This window comes from Anopheles coluzzii, chromosome 2 (assembly GCF_943734685.1).
Source record: "Anopheles coluzzii chromosome 2, AcolN3, whole genome shotgun sequence".
In the NCBI taxonomy this organism is placed as follows: Eukaryota; Metazoa; Arthropoda; class Insecta; order Diptera; family Culicidae; genus Anopheles; species Anopheles coluzzii.
The window spans coordinates 99,031,920-99,050,514 of NC_064670.1; the positions used below are offsets into that span (position 1 = coordinate 99,031,920).

Sequence of the window (18,595 nt, forward strand, 5' to 3'; positions counted from 1 at the left end):
CTCACCTCATCCATCCCGTTACCACGAACGCTCCACGGAAGGAATGCAAATCGAAGCACTTGACGAAGACTTTGCCCAGTTCGATCGGCGGTCCATTTGGCGAACGGCGGCGACCGTGATGGAACCGTGTCAAATCCGCATTCACATCAACCAAACTGCGCCTCTTTCTATCCGCTCTCTGTGTCTCTCTTTCTCTCACTGTCATCTAAACGGTTGTTTCGTGCTGCAATCCGTTGCTCCCTTGCTTCCCTAGGGGCTATAGCGAAGGGAACTCCAGCATAACCGTCCGCCAGCCGTCTTCCGCACGTACTGTACGTGTATCGTGCAAAAGCTGGAGGGTGTACCCCCGCCAGCATGATGCTGGCGACGCGTATTTACCGTTAATTTTTGCTGGACAACATATTGGATTACCCACACACACACACACGTGCGGGAATGAAGAGAGATAGAAAAGAAATGGGAATAAAAAAAAACGCTCCCGAGCTCCATTTGACGTTTGGTCATGCGAGTGAGTCCCGGGCGACGCATTTGACGGTTTGCGAAGACACGCGGGCGGGGACACTTCAGCGTGCCGGGAGCAAGAACGCGGGGTTCCGGACATCGTTCGGGCACACCGGCACACATGGACATACACACTTGAGTGCGAATATTTGCGCGTTTTCTGTGCCATTGAGCTGTGGTGCTCCACTGACCGGTGTGTATGTGTGTGATCGTTTCGGACCATTATCGGCCGATTTCGATTGGAATTTTTCTCGCTAGTCAAGCGGACAGGAAAACGGAGGGAGCTTCAACCACTCGTTAGAAAATGGGGGAACCGTGGCAGTGTCAATGTTGGCGGCACCAGTGGGCAAACCGATGAAAAACAAACGCATCCTGGTACACGGAGCGGGTAAAGCGCTTGGTATTAAACGTCCCTGGACCCACACTCAATCATTGCCGGTCAGCGGGTTCAAATAAATGAATTTTTATATTGCTCCGGTTGCTGTGCGTTTTTATTTGGTTTGTTCCCGCAAAACCAATGCTCGAACTGGCTGCATATCGGGTGTAGTACAACCATTTACATACTTCACAAAACAGTTGGAACATTTTTTGTGGCGAGACAACCAAATGTTTAACGTTTTCACCCCGTTGTAAAAATATTCTTTCGATGTACGATGAACCGATTTTATGAACCAATGGGCTAATAAATTTGAGTATTTTTTATGCCACTACATCCATGGTCTGCTATGGCCATTGGAAACATGGGTCCAAAATTGCCAAATCATTTGTCGCATGCAAATCTGTTGCCGTTCTTGCCACTTGCTTCCGTTCCAGCGTCATCTCTCTCGCTCTCCCTTACTCCCTGTGGAAAGTTGGGACCCGTTGGGATACACTGTCAAACAAAGATCCTCGTATTTCCCATGACCATCAACCCACTCCATCGGCAATGGCTTATGGGACTCCTTCCATATGCTGTGTAAAAAGATGTAAAAGAAAAACTCCGAATATGTTTCGCTACTATGCCAATGATGCGCCGTTTCGAGTGCACAGCTGTCACTAGATATGTTACATGTCGTACTAAAATATCTCCGATACAGAATATCGCATCTTTTTTGCCCCTTTTTTCTCCCGTATATCGATTCCCATTTGGGAGGGTTCCGTGATGGATAGCTGCACTCCGGAAGTGAACTCCGGCCAGCGCGGCGGCAGTGTGAGTGTTATGAATATTGCAGCAGTTCGGTTGCAATTCGTCCACCAGATGACGGAACTCGTTATGGTGAAGGGGGGACCAGTAATCCCCTTTTTCCAGTGCGCAACCGAGACTCGGTTGTTTTGCGTACTTTTTTCCTCGACCATTACGCCCTCGCTCTGTCTCTCTCTGTAGAGCTGGTTTCACTGGTTGACAGTGTGTCAAAGTTAGATGGAGCTTAGAATTGGGGCTCAGGTGCTTCGGGGAAACACAAAGGGCAATTTGCTTCCGATTGAAGCTTGCTTCATCACCACCAGGAGTGGGGAGATGGAAGTCTAATTGGCTTTCTATAACACGATCAAAATTGTGACGTTTGAGGTACATGTTTCAAAACATGAAACATCTAAACTTACCAGGAAGTCGTTTGTTGATGTGTGATCTGAAATACGAAAGAAAAGAAATACTCGTTAGTTACTAAATTGTCATAATATAGATGTAAATACTCTGGATATTAGTTGAAATGCTTTCAAATATTTAAATATTTATGTGATAGCCTTCAGGGCTTATGATAAGTTAACTTTGATTGCGATAGTACGTGTTTTCTTTACGATATCTCATAACTAATGTTGTGAATCTAATAAACCTCGTGACATTCCCACAATGACCCAAACTATCCTCGTAGTCTTCCAGCGTCATCGAAAGCGGATCCGATGGCAGAATTATTAGCGAAACGTAGGACAATTCCAATAAAACAGACACGGACAGCGGCGGCAAATGCGTTTTCCCAGCCCGATATCGATGCCGTGCGCCGGTGTATGAAGCAGCGTGCAGAAAGCAGGACACAACCACCATACCAACAGGGACAAAACCACTCAGCACACATACACACACACACACACGCCAACAGCATCATTTCGAGCGCAATTTTCGGTTAATGTGGGTCAAATCGAACGCGATGCCCCTTGCCGGGGAATTGATGCGCATGGGAAATGATGATACGATGCTCCAGCATCCCCCCACCCGTTGAATCGTCGTGCCACCGTAACGAGCGGCCAATCTTCACGAAGACATCCGCACGGCCCAATACCCAAGGGGGAATGTTTTAACATGGCGTGTGGTCACTAATGTACCGCCTGCCCCCCTGTGGAACGCTTCCACAGAAAAAGGGCCAGCCCGGACCCGGGTGAAAGATGGGTGTGAATTTGTTGGAACGCCAATGAAAACCATACCCTTTGCTAGCTCTGTACGTTTTTTTGTACGGGTTGGAAAAATTACTACCGTCAAACCCACTGGGCGCGCGAACGGAGCGGCTGGAATCGAAATGGAACGTAAGAAATGTGCCGGAGGCCCCCATTAAAGGCGTTCGGTGGGAGAGAGGAGAGAGAGAGAAAAATAGTAAAGACATTCCAAAAAGAAAGAGCTGTTGATGGGGAGGGGGGGGGGGATGAGAAGCCGGGAGGAAGGCTGGCAAAGAACAAAACGATTCGGTATCGGTGGATCGGCGGTTGGGTTTGGGGGTCGACAACGATCGGGAAACCGTTTGCACGATCAATTATTTCATAGCCATCGAGCGAACGACACGGAATGGTTCAATTTTCCACCTCCTCCAACCACTCTTTAGAGCATCTTTTGGCCACGCGGGCGCATCTTGAAGACGCGTTACGAAGGCGAAACGGAAATGGCCGCTTTCCCGGGGCCGCAACTCCTTCGGCAATGGTTGGAAAATTGGATGGGAAAAAAAGCATGCCGCTGTGTGTGCGCTTACGGAGCTTTTCGGGACCGTCCAAATGCAATTACGAAGTAATGTGTCAGCCATTTACCGTTTCGTCTGTAATCGCCGCTACCCGGCAAGGGTTGTGGGAGGGAGCTATGGTGGCCGCCAGTGATGGAGCCACTATGAAACTAGCGTCCGAAATAGGGAAAACCCCGAATGATAAAACAATTGCCTGGGAGCTGGCCAACGGGATGCTCGAGAAGTATTCACAATATATTTTCTGATCAAAATTGTGTGGTGAAGTTAAGCGATAAGAGTGAAGTAGCATTTTGTTCCATTTTGAAGTGTTTCTTTGGCCAGTTATTTTAGTATTCTTCATTATGTTGTTGTTTATAGTAGTTTAAGCATGATTTTTAGGAGATTTTACTAAAAATTTCATATTATTAAGATTTTCCAATGTGAAAAATTAAGGTTTTATTTAATTGTCCGAACGATTAAGAATGTTTTTTTATAATAAAATTTCGAAATATGATCTATTCTTAAATTGTTGTTGTTTTCTGTGTATATAGGCATTAATTTACTTAATTATTTTTGTATAAATTTTCATTCGACTTCCAGCAAAGCTTAAATCTTCTTCGACAGTTGCGCAAAGCCATAATTTGTCCAAGAAAACGATGGAAAAACGTGCCAAAGAATCAGCAAGAAAGCAAAACGTGGCATACAATTTTGGCATTCGCCTTGTTCGTCTCCCACAAAAAAGCACCCACACAAGCACACACGAAACTTAATTTTGCTCATTTTCCAATAAGCACCTGATCCAATTAACAATTTCCACTGATCAGGCAAGGTTTTCGGCTGACCACAGCAAAACGGGGTAATTATTACAATTGGACCAGTATGTATGTGTTTCTAACATACGTGTGTGTGTGTGTCAGCAATCCACAACGTCATGTAGCCGTTTCCGTATCGATGAGGTCAATGTCGATTCGAAACACCGGGTCTTCGATTCAAGACGGCCGGGAAGGGGAGTAAGGGGTAGAGTAGCATCATCAACAAAGCTCGTCCCACCAGTCACGGGTGTATCAATATCAAACTGTGTGTGTGTGTGTTTGTTTGTGTGTCAGTGTTTTTCATTCCGTTCCGAGTCAGTGGCAGCGCATGCATGCATTTGTTGCTTTTTTATTCCGACCGCCCCTTCCAACAAGCATTAGGAGGTCAGGGTGTTTTTCCGACTTTTCCACCATCCACCCCATCCAACCGGGCTTTGTTTTAAGGTCGCATTCTGTTGCCGTGTGTGTGTGTGCGTACGGCGGCGACGGCACGGTTTTGAGGCGGTGCTGGTGGGCGAGGTCGGTTGAACAATTTTCCGGTTCGACGGAACAATAAATATTTCTTTACGAATCGGCACCGCACAACGGCAAGATGGTACATACCTGCGTTTTCCGAGGTGGCCCTGGCGCCATGCAATAAGCACCAGAAAACGATGCCATGTGTGTGTGTGTGTGTGTTTTCCCGGGCCCGTTTTTATCTTCCAACCCAAACGAAACCTGATGCCCCCGGTGCGCCTACCTGTGAGAGGAGTCTCGAAGAAGTTATGTAAAAATAACCGAGATGTAATGTGACATTTTTCTTTTCCTCCCATCGCCTCCCACTCCGATGGTCAGCGGCTGCCGGTACGAAAGAGCGGGACGGACCCGCGTACGGTAAAGGTGTCGTTTTTCCGTGCCGATGCCGATTATGCTGCGCTGCGGTGGCTCCTCTTTATGGGAGGCAGCAGGGTTTGGGTGTGCTTGGAGTGTTTTTCTTTCTCCTTTTCTTTTCCCCATTTGCTACGACCGATATGTGTGCAGCGGAGGCATTGCTACCGTGTCTCTGTGTTGATGATGGTGTTTCTGTGGGCCTTTTTATATGGCTTTAGTAACCCGACTCCCGTCCATGCTCATTCTCTCTTTCACTCTCTGCATGCATCTACCGCAGACCACATTGGGTCATTGCAGGTTTCTATCGGTCAGTGGGAGCAAAATGAGGGTTTTTTTTGTGTGCGCTGGAACCCGTTACCATCATATGCGCACCGACACTGCACAAAACGGGCGCACAATGCAATGGAAACGGCCCATCTGGTGTGATCACTACCGTGTGTGGGGGAACGAAATCAGTCGCCAGAATCGTTCGAGATTGACGAATAGAAAGCACACTGCGAAGCAGGAAGCGGGACAACAGCAGGGCACAATCTAAGCACCCAATTTGCTTCTGTTGACCATTTCCATTTGCTTTCCCTTCCACACACAAACCCTTCTTCCATTAGCGTTTTGGGTTACCGCTTTAAGCGGCCTTCTATTAGGGTTAATGTTGTAAGTTTCTGTTTGGTCGTTTTGTCTCAAACGAGTGGTAAAGCGTCTTTAGTGGAAGCTTGGAGGTCTTTCGTGAAGGCCACCCGAATCATGTGTTGTTTTTCGACTTCTCTTTTTCCATGTCAATGCTCTTCCGGTACTAAAGAACACAACAGTAGGGCTTAGAGACGAAAAATCAGTAAAGCGGTTTAAGCAGATCTTCCATAGAAATATTAAACAAAAAGGAATTATTATTGTCCTAAAAGCAGTACTGAAATGAAGTTTTCGTATATTTCCATTCAATAATGATGGATCACCAAAAAGGTTCGTCGCTTTGTATATTCGCGATCGTTGAAGTCTCTTGTTCAAAATCAAAGCAAATGGCGCGATTAAAAGTTTATTATCATTTTAACATTAAGTACATTTATTTTCTTTGCTTTAAAATAAATCATTTTGCTGTATTTCAATGCAGTATAACCTTTTCTTCAGCAAAAAGCATAACAAAACCTAAAATAACAACGTCCAGCTTGCATTGCCGTAGAAAGCAGTTGACAGATGACAACTGCTTTCTGTCCCTATTTGGTTTTCCGCTGAAGGAAAAAAGCATCAGTCATCCCCAAAGTCCAAACCTTATGTCACTGAGACAAGATGTTGAAACACACTCCCCAGTCACTCAGTAAGTAGGACACACACACACACACCTTCCCGGGGAAGCCAATTTTAATGTTATTTATTATTCCGCTGCGATTGTTCTTCCTTATCGGAATGTGGCGATCGACGACGATCCCAGCCGTCTCCTAGGGAACGGTTTTGATTCTTTGCCTTGCCTAATCAGCGACCGGGCACGGCACGACCGGGTCTAGCCCGAGGCGACCCGCATGCAACACACCAACCTCTGGCGCCCCCCCCCCCCCCCCCCCTATTCGGCGTCAGTCGGTCACCGGAGCAAAGATTCATCATCGTTTCCTCCGCGTGCACGTTGACGACAAAACCCCACGATCAACGCGCACAAGGTTTGAAGGGGTCCCGGAAGACGCAACATCGGTACTGCCTGCGCACGCTGCGTGAACCAACAAACACCGGGGAAGGAAAAGGCAAGATGTGCATGATCGCACCCATCGCTCGGCACACACATGCGCGCGGGGTGGTTAAAATCTACCGACACACATCGGAGACGATCGCGATGAGGATCCGTACGGGGCAGCGTTAAAAGAATGGAGGTTAGGAGGCATCTCATTGTTTGCAGATAGAGCCAACGAACCACATCAAAACACACGGGCACACACACACACTAACCCATCAGTGAGGCTGTATCGTACGTGCAGCTTCTCATTGTCAGGGCCACCACCCAGGAAAGGAGCTGGTTGTGGTTCACCCGCTTCATCCTCTGCTTCAGGACACACTAACCTATTGCACTCCCGTTTTTTGCAAACCGCAAAAGCCCCCACAGGAAAACGTCGGAATTGGGTGAAAATGATTCATGGGTCAGCAGGGCAAACGGGGATGGCGTTCGCGTTCGACAAGCAAGAATGATCGCAACACATCCATATTCCGCGGACGGTGTGCTGCGGCCAGCATTTCCGCCCCTGGGGACAAGCATTCCACGCGGGATCTATGGGAAGCACGAGCGGGTGGACCCGCGTGCAAAAGTGACCCTCTTACCCGTGGAGGGATTATGCTTCGCTTCGGAACAACCTTTCGAACAGCCATAACGAACCGAAGAAACAAAAAAAAACAATAGGAAAAAGAGTGTGTGCTCACGGATGAAGCTGGAGGGTAAGAGGAAAAAAAAAACACTGGGCAAGAATAACGTTCGATGGTCGATTGTTTCCTCTTCCCTTGGCGGACACGCGGGCATTCCGACCGGTTCATAATTACTTCCAAGAAATATTGCCTGCATTAGGAAGGGCTTATTGTGCTTCGTGTGTGTGTGTGTTGTTGTTTTGTTTTTCGTTGCTTTAGTCTGCAGTTCTCGAACGCCACACTATCGCTGCACTATGCATTGACCCATCGGTACACGAGACCTTTGGCTCGTATTGTTTGGTGGAAAATTGATTTTCATTGCATTTCGTTGCGGTTGCAAGCGATTTTTCAGAGACCTCTTTCTTTTTTTATTGTACTGCCACACAGGTAAAAGTGTACAGTTGAGAAGCGCGCTTGTGCTAGTTTGCTGTTCGGACAATTTAATTCCTTATTGCAGTTTATGTATGAGCTCTTTGGTGCAGCTTTGCAACCAAAATGTACTTTGCTCTTGAATTTACATCCTGTTTTATAGCTCCGGCGCTTATGCTAACCCCTATTTCAAGTGCTTTAACCAACAAGAACAAGACAAATATTACGCCCTCGAGGGAAACATCTTACGCTCGCAGTTTCCTCATTACTATCGCTGTACAGCCACACAGCACAGTGTAAGCAATTTCCGGCTGATTTGCAAAGAGACGATAACTGGTTTCGTTTGCTGCAGTGGTGCATTTTCAAATGTCAAATGAAAATGAGGTCCACATCTTGCACATCCGCGATTGATGGCTTCAGGAAGCGGTTCGAAGCAGACAGTTCCTTCTATAGTTAATGCGGTTGAGCTACAACAATGTAATGGACAGCAGGCAGAAGTGGTTGCAGATCTCGTTTGTGATTAATCTAGCACAAATCCAGATGTGCGAAAGAGCCTTCAATGACGATGGAGAATCGCTAGTTACTACTTGAATGTGGAGTTTGATGGAGTTTGAGCTTTTGAAGTGAAACTTATTTGTCTGTGATGTCCTTTTTTAAGAAAAAATTTTGATTTTTATACGAAATATCATTATACAATATAAATACTAATCTTTGAGGAAGAAGCAACTTTAAGCCTTTTTCTAACAAAATTAATTTGAGATATCTATTAATTGCAAAGTTTCTATTTTCTGAATGGTTTATATAATTGTAACGTAATTTTGAAGATGAAAATATGCACAAAAAGCAGCCATCGTGGAACTCAAACCTCTCGCATTAAACCTCATTAGGGTATAATGCAAACCTCTTCCCGTTTAGTTTCACGCACCCGCTAATGAGTGGTGCTTTCACATCTACGGTCACTAAGCTTTTATTCGCCGGTCTTGAAATCGATGCGACCCGTCCGAGCTTGCAAATTAACTTGTTGCTTTAACTCGCCATCTACCCACTGCAGTCTACATAGTGTCTAGCGAGCGATATGCCAACCGGCATAAGTACATCGTGCGATAGGGACATAAGGGAAGGGAAATGGTAATAAAAAAAAACACATCACACACATTCGCAAATTGATCGGGCGAAGGATTGGCCGGTGTAAGATCGGGACCGGGCAGAAATATTCGCACGCGGATCGAAACCCTAATGGTTACGTGATGGTGCACAAAACGCACTTCTACGCCGCGGCCACGAATGGAGATCTTCAGCACAGCGATAGGGGCGGCAAGCAAGCACGATACCCCTTCACCCGGGCGAACGAGTCGATAGAAACTTACATAATTCGATTCGGCCCGCAAAACGGGAGGGACGCGCAAAAACTGCTGCCTTCACCCAGAGACCGGTGAAGGCATTTAGGCACAATTCCAACGCAAGACGCCGAATGCCCAATCCCAGTGTTTTAGCTAGTGCGAGACACTGTGCCGTTCGGATAGCGTTTGGCAGCCTTTCCTTCACAACGGCTGCTGGGAAGATAAAACGTTCTTCGACGGCTCTGTCTGGAGGCTGTCTGTTCGAACGTCACTCTCGGCGAGGGGTGCGTTTGGGTAGACGCGTTGAGAACGCATACGCGTGACGCAGTACCGGGGCCCGGTTTTGACCACTCTAAAACACGATATCAGGGGGTGTACACCACCACCCAAGCATACATACACATGCTGACAGTCTATTAATTGGATTTTATCTAATTGAAAACGAGCAAACGCAACCGAGACTGTTGGGGGGAATAGCGATAAGATTGGTTTGAAGTATTTTTATTTCTTTGCTATTTTCTCTCTCTCTCTCTCTCTCTCTCTCTCTTTCTCTCTCTCTCTCTCTTGCTCTCTGCTACTCATGCTGGAAAGCTTTTAATCAATCGAAACCACGAAACGTGCACAGGGTCTCAAAACTACACGGAAGTTGCACGGACAAATTTGGCAGCCCGTTGGCTCGCTAAGTTTGATCGTAGCGGAATGAGATGATGTAATTAATACACTCGCGTCGCGTGTGCACGGTGGGCTACAAACATTACCTCCCTCATACGTTTGGTTGTGCGGCACATACATGTAGCTATTCATTTGAAAGACTTTGAGGTAAATAAAATTAGTTAATTACAAGAGCAGCTCATTGATTTGAGTGCAATTAACTTATGTGATTGGTAGCTCAATTGCGTTGCAAAATCGGACCGAAAAATTGGTGAAGAATCTGTAACATGGGCAGCAAATTACAAAGCTTTTTGGATGGTTCCAGTGTGTGTTTGATTTTGCATCGTCGTTGATAAAGATAATTAAAATGTAACCTGCACCGTCCATGACGAGCAAGGTTGGTGGAATTATTTGAGCGAAGCATTGAGCCAAGTAATCAAAATGCGCGGAGATCTGTTTTTTATGGACAAACGTAACGATGTAATCTAAATATTCAAATAAAAAAATCTGGGTTTAAACTTTAAATTTTTAATGTTAAGCAGAAATTGTGTAAATCAGTTGTCGAAATATTCTGACTACAAATGATACGGACTAGGTTTGATACATGAAACTGTGGCTTTTAATGTAATGATTTGGGAGAATCTAATACTCCCGTTTGACGTTAATTTTAAGAAAACTGTTAAATTCTGCTGTAATCATCGCTTCAGCGAAACCTTTCAAAACAAATACCTTCTCTGTAGCCCTGTATCGAGTTTTGGGTGCATGTATAATAAAACAGAACAAAAACAAAGCCCCCGTTGAGCTAACAGTCAGTCATTTGAAAACACGCACAGCCAAATATACAGTTACCCGTACCCATGTGGTGGGAGAAGCAAATGCACGATAATAGCTGTTACTCGATGAAGAAAAACACAAAAAAAACAACAACAACAGAAACAACAGTGCCCGAAGACACCTAAACTGAAAACAAAACAAAACAAACACCAAAAACAAAGGTTCTATCAACGTGAAAGTCACCCGGTGAAAGATGCACAAGTGAAAAGAAACAAAAACAGGCGATGACGTGAAGTATAAGAGGGAAAAAAACGTACGACCTCGTGTCTTAGCGAGAGTAAACGGAGGTGAAACATGGAAGCGAGCAGTGGGAGTAAAACAAAAACACCGAAACACTAAACCAACCACCGTCACCAAACACACGGGAGCCTGGGTAGGAGCATTTTGAAGAAGCAAAAACATCAAACTAGGTAATTGGTGTGGCGTCGGGCGTCGGATCGCTGGCACGCACTGGGCACAGGGTGGACCTAGATTAATGTACTGCCAACCGATGGTTCTGCCTACTGTAACGTAACCGCTACGGGGCAGAGTGTCGGACAGATAGTCGTGCCATGACGACGGTGGCCTTCGAAAAGCTAACTGTTCTTGTGTCACGCTCGACCCTCCCGCCAAAGGCGGCCAATTTGTACGCGCGGCGACGTCTCCTTCAGTGCGCAGTACTAACCAAGAGTGCGTTTTTTTAATTTTGGTTTACGGTGTATTCATCCGTTCATCCCGTTCGGTCCAATTTCAGCACCTTCAAAGAAAAGCTTTCGGTTTTGTGTTGATAGTAATTTATACCTCTTACGGCAGGAGTAGCTTGGAGGCTGAAGCTTTTCTTCGTCTTTTCGTCTCATATACTGTACATTTTTTCACTTATCTTTAGTTATCGATCGGATCGGATGTTGATGTAACTGTAAAAAGGTTTTGCCATCCTGCCATCTCAAACCTCTGGGGAGTTGCGATGTGCTTTGCAACAATGTTGAAGGATTACAATCTTCAGGAAAATATCTGCAACGCAACGTGTCCGACATCTTCCGTTTGCACAGAAACGAGGGAGTTTCTTATAAGCATCTCCTATCCAGGAGAACTTAAAGAATCAATTCAATTACACCATCTAATGAGTTCGTTCTCTCTCTCTCACTCACTCACAACTGTCCCAACTGTGGCAAGTTCTCCCAGTATGCAAGGCAAAGATCATTACCCTGAGACCCGAAAGCCGGAGGTCATAAATCTTTCATTTGCAGATAATCTCCAACAGAGGACCTTCCGACACTTTGCACACGCAAGCAGCGTGTACTGCTGCGATCCAGTTACATCTGCCCCTCGATAAAGTCAACAGGTACTACCCGAACTTCGGCCGTCTTCCTTCCGTTTCGATTGGCCGCCAACGCTTTGCGCTTAGCCGCCCTGACCATCATCAATCAAAACATTATTAATTATGACAAAATAATTATCTCCACCTTCTCATCTCGGTCGTCTCTCCCGACTCGACCGCTGGGGTCAGCCGGCCCTATACACATGGGCAGGAGCATGCTGAGTCACGGTTTGGGACGACTGGGAACATCTCGTTAGAACCCTGCGCCTATAGATACACTGATACACTGCGGGCCAGGTCAATGACCCTAGCCCGCACGGAGCGATTGGAATCTCATGCTAGATCAAGTTCTTGCCGGCGCAAACAAAGTTTCCTGGACACTTGATCTGTCTGCGGTAAGGTTGTGTTACCACAACCACTCACGGGAGGACCTCCACCACTCACTGGGGCTTCTTTTTTTTTGCTGTTGCTTGCCCATCTGCGGCGACGAGATCAATGAAAGATGCGCTTTAAGAGGTGGATGGGTAGGTACTAGCCTCTTTCAAATTGGTCATAGACCGTTACGCTAAGCAATCTTGGGTCGATTACACACAAAAAGTGAACTTCTCAGGTTAATTTCCTTCTTTTAGAACCTTGCAAAAGGCAGAATTTCCAAAAGAGAGTTTTTTTTTCTTTTAATCTACCTCAGATACGACACAATGGAACACAAACACACACTCAAAAAAGCATAAAACAAGATGAGTGTATGCATGTTACTTGTTAAGCAAATGAAGCCGACGTGTGTAGAGCTTTTGGAAACACGTCCTGTTACATGTTAAACGAGCGTAATCGTGCAAAGGAATAAAAAGCGTCTTTATGCTTGCCTCATGATGAAAGAAGCGTACAAAAGGACCCAAAAAGATGTACTAAGGATGTATCTCCCTTCATTCCACTTTTTTTGGCTTACCAAATTATGCAGTTTCTGCTTTGGAAGCGCCTTCTACCAGTCTTGTTGTAGGAACATTCTGTTTTAAGTTTTTTCTCCTCTTTTTGGTGGTTCATGTCGCTTACCGGAGAACAATAGTTCGTCCTTAGCAACTACAGCATCTCCCAAAAGCATGCAGCACTCTAACGGCTGCTTTTCGGAACCGATTCGTTTGCAAAGTTTTTTAATGAGACACATTCTTCTTCCACCCGGCAGCATCATCCTTACCAAACTAACACAACAACCCGTACAAGGAAGAAAAGGGAAATTATAACGAATATCACACCGAACACACCGAACAAGAAAGCGGCAGCTGCTGTTGTTGCTTGCTTGTTTGCTACAACTTGGCACTCAGTTGTTTTTTTTTTTATTTAATTTGCGAATGCAAGAAGATTCAAAAACTAACAAGTTGGGCGCATCACAAAAGATCCGTGTTTGGAGCAGTTTTAACACGGCCGTGGGGAGGAAAGTTGTATGCCCTTCGCTTGATAATTGATAATGCTTTGATTCCGACAAGCGTATCCAACTGGTAGGTTGTTAGTGGTTGCCAAAAGTGGTGGAAGTTTTTGCTCGCAGAGTATTGTTTCCGTAAGACAACAGAGCGAAGTGGGTTGACGTTGAGATAAGACACACTAACCTGCAGAAGATCCTGCTCGAGGAGAAGGGTTTGAAGCACACAAAAGGAACCACGTGGCTGCACCGTCGAAATCAAAGCTGCAAAAGAGAGAAAACACAACACCATTAAAATCACACACCACAAAGATATAAAAAAACAACCAAAGAAACAATACGTTTCGGTACCGGAAGTTGACATTTATTTTGGCTCGTTTCCTTTCTTCTGTCCCGTTTTTTTATAATTCGCAACAAATCGCGCCGAGAATCTCAACGCTTTTCTGCATCCATCCACAGCTCGCAAGCGGAAATGCATTGATTTTCTGTTTCCGATTGTGTGTTTAGTTACTTTTTTTTATTTCAGATGAAGGGACACATATTTTGCTATGTGACAAGTGACAAGAAGTAGCTGTTTGGGAGTAGCTGTCATAAACACGGCTGTTAACTGAACCGGTTGTCAAGCACGATTCCGCGCGGTAAATCCGGTTTGACATCCGGCGTAAATCGGAAAGATAAAATGTATTGTGCGCGACAGCAGTCTTTTATCGTCTTAAAGGAAGCGTGGTAATCATCCTGACCGAGCTGTGAAGAAACCGGTCAAGTTGATTAATGCGTCTAGTTTGGAGGATAATTGAACTATCATTCGCTTACCAAATCACCCGTTCGGCTCATTTCCCATTCACGGACTTGGGCGTCAAAACATTTTGACGTGATGCCACTCAGCTCATAAGCATGCAACAAACAGGCACGGCGCAAACCAAACGTAGTGCATTTGACTTTCGGCATTGTGACATCTTGTGCGCGATTGATCATAGTCGCCCAATCACGCATCACAGCCATAAACCAGCGGCGAAGGACGTCGCTTCAACATTCAGCACACTTTCGCCCACTCAATCACACACCGCTTGTGACCCAGTTTCGGCTGCACTCGTAACACTTCCCAATCTTTCAACGAGCATTTCGACGGCTCTTCGACGGCTCTCAGTGACCACAGTGAAGGGTTCTTCACGCCAGTGTCACTTCACGCTGGCGTGTGTATCGATAGAAACACATAGCAACAACAAAAAACTCTCACCATATATTGAAGTGGTGGTCCCTAGGGTTGCTCCTCCCCGGCTGGCGGAACGCCACGGCTAGCCAATGATCATCGGTATTACCTCACAAACCGACTAGATCGCTCGTGCGAGTCGAGGGCAGCAGTCGCGGAGACCAGCAGGGGGACATCTTTTCAACCTTGACAATGAGAACAATGCAAGCCCCGAAGAGTGCCTCTAATGTCTTGCGATACTTCGGGGATATATCTGTGCACAATGTGTGCGGGGAAGTAGCTTAAGGCGCAAGCGACTATGTGGCATCGCGTGAAGGAAGGAAACCCCAACCAACCCGTAGGGCACAATACATACACATCATGGGTCCGAAAAGAATGGAAGAATGTGGAATGCATTAACATAATTCCGCTTTCTTCACTCGGTTCACCTCGGGCGGCACCTCAATTCGCATCATCATCATCATCACCATCATCGCCATCATTCAGCGCGGCAGAGACGGACCGTGCCAGCCGCGTGATACAGCTGACAGCCGTGATACAATGTGTGCCAAACTGTTCATACAATCGCGATTTTATTTTCTTCCGTCTTTATTAGCTTTTTTGTTGTTGTCGTTCCCCTTTTTGTGTGCACAGAGGGAGCAGAAAAAGCTGCTAAAAGAAATAATTTTGTGAGTTTTCTGTCACCGTGGTACACTGTCGTCGCTATCGTTGCCCGCAGCAAACTCCACACCGCAAACTCCACTGCTTTGGAAAAGTTCAAACATTGAATCGCAACCTCAAATGAGTTTGGGTGAGAGAGTGGAAGCATTGGCTCATTCCATATTTTCCTCCCCATTTTCCATCCCCCACCCCGCTGCGGGAAGCGTGAAGGTGGTGATTCGTAACGACAACGGTACGAACGACGAGATTACATGGCCGCCAGATATGGCTGGATGATTGTTGTAACACGACCAGGAGGTATTTTCGGCACAATATCATCAACCAGTCGCGGCAAACTGCGGCAGTTGCTTTTCCATTGTCTGGGTAATTCAGAATCGGGAAACAAAATCGTACAGCATGGGCGGCAAACACACGTTGGAAGGTTGTTTCCTCAGACTGCTTCTGAAGACGGTTTCCATTTTAAGGTGTAAAAGTAAAGCAAAATAATGAATATAATTTACACTGCTAATGGTTGCATCGCGCAAGAAGGGAAATGGTTATGGTTCTAGAAACGCCGCGAAAACATGAAACTCGTCTGCTCCAACGGAACAAAAAAGCCCTTCCACAAACACTACAGCGGAAACGTTTTGTAAACCTTTCTACTGGTCGGACCAACGGAGCGTTCCGTTTCTCTTACAATATTTGAAATTTTGATCAATTTTCGAGCACCCCCCCCCCTCGACGTTAAGCCACGTCTGGGAGAAACAGCCAGCGACGCGCCAACCATAATAATCATCTTGCTGGCAGCCGTCATCGTTTGTCTCATCCACGTCGGGTACGTTGGCGCGAGCATTCCGCAGCAGAAGCCGGCCCCGGATGGGAACAATTTGTTTACAAGAGTCTCATCCGGCCCGCGCTGTTTTTCGCATCACCACCAAGAGGAGCAACAACACGGAACGCAGAACATTACCCATTATGCATTTCATTACCACAGCCAGTGTTGGGAGGGGGAAAAGGATTTAAAACCCCAAGCTTCGGATGCGCCATGGAGCACCCACTGTTGCCCATTTATTGGCAGCAGTTTGCTGCTTCATCGCTTCGCAAAAGCGCTTTCAATAAAATGTTGAGACTATTACAATTAGTGAGGAAGAATGCAGAGAGGAGGAGAGGGCTGCTGCAAGGGTTTGTACATGAAGTTATCGCTAACATTTTCGACCCGTCGGAAATGACTTTTCCATGAGCTGGAAATGTTACGAAACACGATCATGAAGTGGGCAAGATGTAAGGAAAACGCGTACCTCAACCTCACCCGAATTCTGCTAGATGCTTCAATATACATTCAAGTTCTACCTTTTACGGTAAAGCGCAAACAAATACAGCTCAACTTCCACCTCCTCCCAAGCCCTGTGCAAGGCAAGGTCCATAATTAAATTAAGCAATTATTCATCGCACCGAAAGACAGCAGCCCACAGTGTGCGGGCCCCCCCCCCCCCCCTTTTATAGTCAACCGCACAGTGGCTGCCAGGTCCATTTTATTTTCGCTTTGTGGCCTTTGGCCGCTCTCCTGACTCTCAACTGACAACCGCACGAAAAGCAGCAAAATACGCTTTCCGGGGGCCATTGCAGCGGAACCATAAATCAGCGCGTAGGAGAGTGCAGCCCGGACGGACGGAACGTCTCTTCAGGGCTTACCAGCCCCAACCACAAATTAGTGCCGCAGACAAGCATGGGGACAGACTGCCCTCCCCCCCCCCCCCCGTGCTTTCCAGGACATCGTCAGTGAACTTTCGGCGCCTCGGCGATTTTTGGGGGCCAATTTTGTTTGATTTACTTGATGTATGGCCCATTTTGCGAGCCAAAAAGGGATGATAGCATGCAGGTCGATTGTGTCTTGCACGGACAGTTGGCTGGCTCTTAAGCTTCTGGGTGAGCTTCGTTGATGGTTGAGCGATCAAAGCGGACAGTTCCAGGCGAGTTTCCTGAGTCGCCATCCTTCGGGGAGTCGCGCACAAGGAAATGCCAACTCACATTAAACGCCAGCCTACATGAAGCATTTGGCGGTGGGGTGTATGAGAGAGAGAGAGAAAAAATGGGAAGAAAAGAACACAAACACTGGCGAAAATTTTGCCACTCGGCTAAAACAGGGTTGAGATTACGCTTATTGTAAATTATGGGCGTCCGAATGAATGAGGGCTGGTAGTCTCGGTGCCGTGGGAGGCGGACCAAATTTATGGCTTTGTCTCTTTTTCCTTTCCACTGTACATCGTGGCCGAAGGGCAGGAAGAAAGGGTAGTATCCACCTACTCAACAGGCTCAGCCTTTGCGTTGCGTTCGCGTGCTGTGTCAAGGGATGCTGGATGAGACCAGCACTTGGGCAAAGTATATCTAAAGTTTCGCAATCACTCGAGCGAAGGTTTTTTGATTTGCAATTGTTTACCCAAAATGGGTCCGAGTGTTTTTCCAATTAATTCCTAACACAAACTAATGGGCAACATGTAGTAGCTTTGATGATGTAAAAGAATTCTAAACAAAGCAAGTGCTCATTGAAGTGGTCAGGACGTTCATTGAAAACCTTTATGCTCCTATCGCACAGCTCTAACGAATAATGGACTTTCTATCCCGGCAAACTATTCGAAGAAATGGGGGCCATTTGCAACCCTTTTTTTCCCTTTCGGATAAGGTTCATTTCCTCCCTCCCAAAAACCCGTCCACCCAAATCGGTAAACAAATCGGTGTACCCCAAAAACACTCCCACCCAAACACTGGACCACTTTGCCTAACGGCCCGAGGCAAACCGAGCCTCAGTAGCAGCAGCAGTATCCCGACGACGACTGGTGTAACTTTCAAATTTGTCAACATATCTCATCGGTAAACATTCGTATGAAAATATCAGAAAATTTGCATGCAGCTTCTGTCTGCGGGCTACCCAGAGAAAGATTCCGAACCTTTTCATTGGGGCAAAGAAATAGCAAACAAAAGCAAACCAACAAAAAAGAAAAGAAAAGCTTCAATCCTTGTGTGCGCACTAGTTGTCCAGGACTCGGTCGTCGTCATTCGATGCTTTTGCGTTTGCGAACAACGGACAACTTTGCTGGCCATAGGTTTCTTCCATAGAAAAGCGGACCGACGTGGACCAACAGCCGCCACTGCCCCATCCGCCAACTTCTACCGTGTACCAATTGTACCGAGAGGGCTGATGTTGACATGTGTTATGAAAACGGTTGCAATCTAAACAACAATGAAGATCGGTTGAGGGAGCATTTGGGAGGGGGGGAGCTAGGTAAATCTGGGCGTCTCGTTCATTCTCTCGCCCTTACGATCAAAGAAACCGTACGCATCACACAGGGCCCCACGTGCGGGCGGATTGGTTGATGAGTTTGTGTGG

At 46.4% G+C, this 18,595-nt stretch overlaps 1 protein-coding gene across 1 annotated transcript in view; it reads right to left on the reverse strand.

Moving 5' to 3' along the window:
• LOC120949116 (midnolin homolog) overlaps positions 1–13,629 on the reverse strand; it is a 90,512-nt gene extending 76,883 nt beyond the window's left edge. Inside the window, exons 1-2 of the mRNA XM_049607288.1 lie at positions 13,549–13,629; positions 2,083–2,108 (exon numbers count right to left, since the gene is read on the reverse strand). The gene's annotated coding sequence lies outside the window, so the exon portion shown is untranslated. The remainder of the gene's footprint in view (positions 1–2,082; positions 2,109–13,548) is intronic.
• Positions 13,630–18,595: the final 4,966 nt, after the last annotated feature.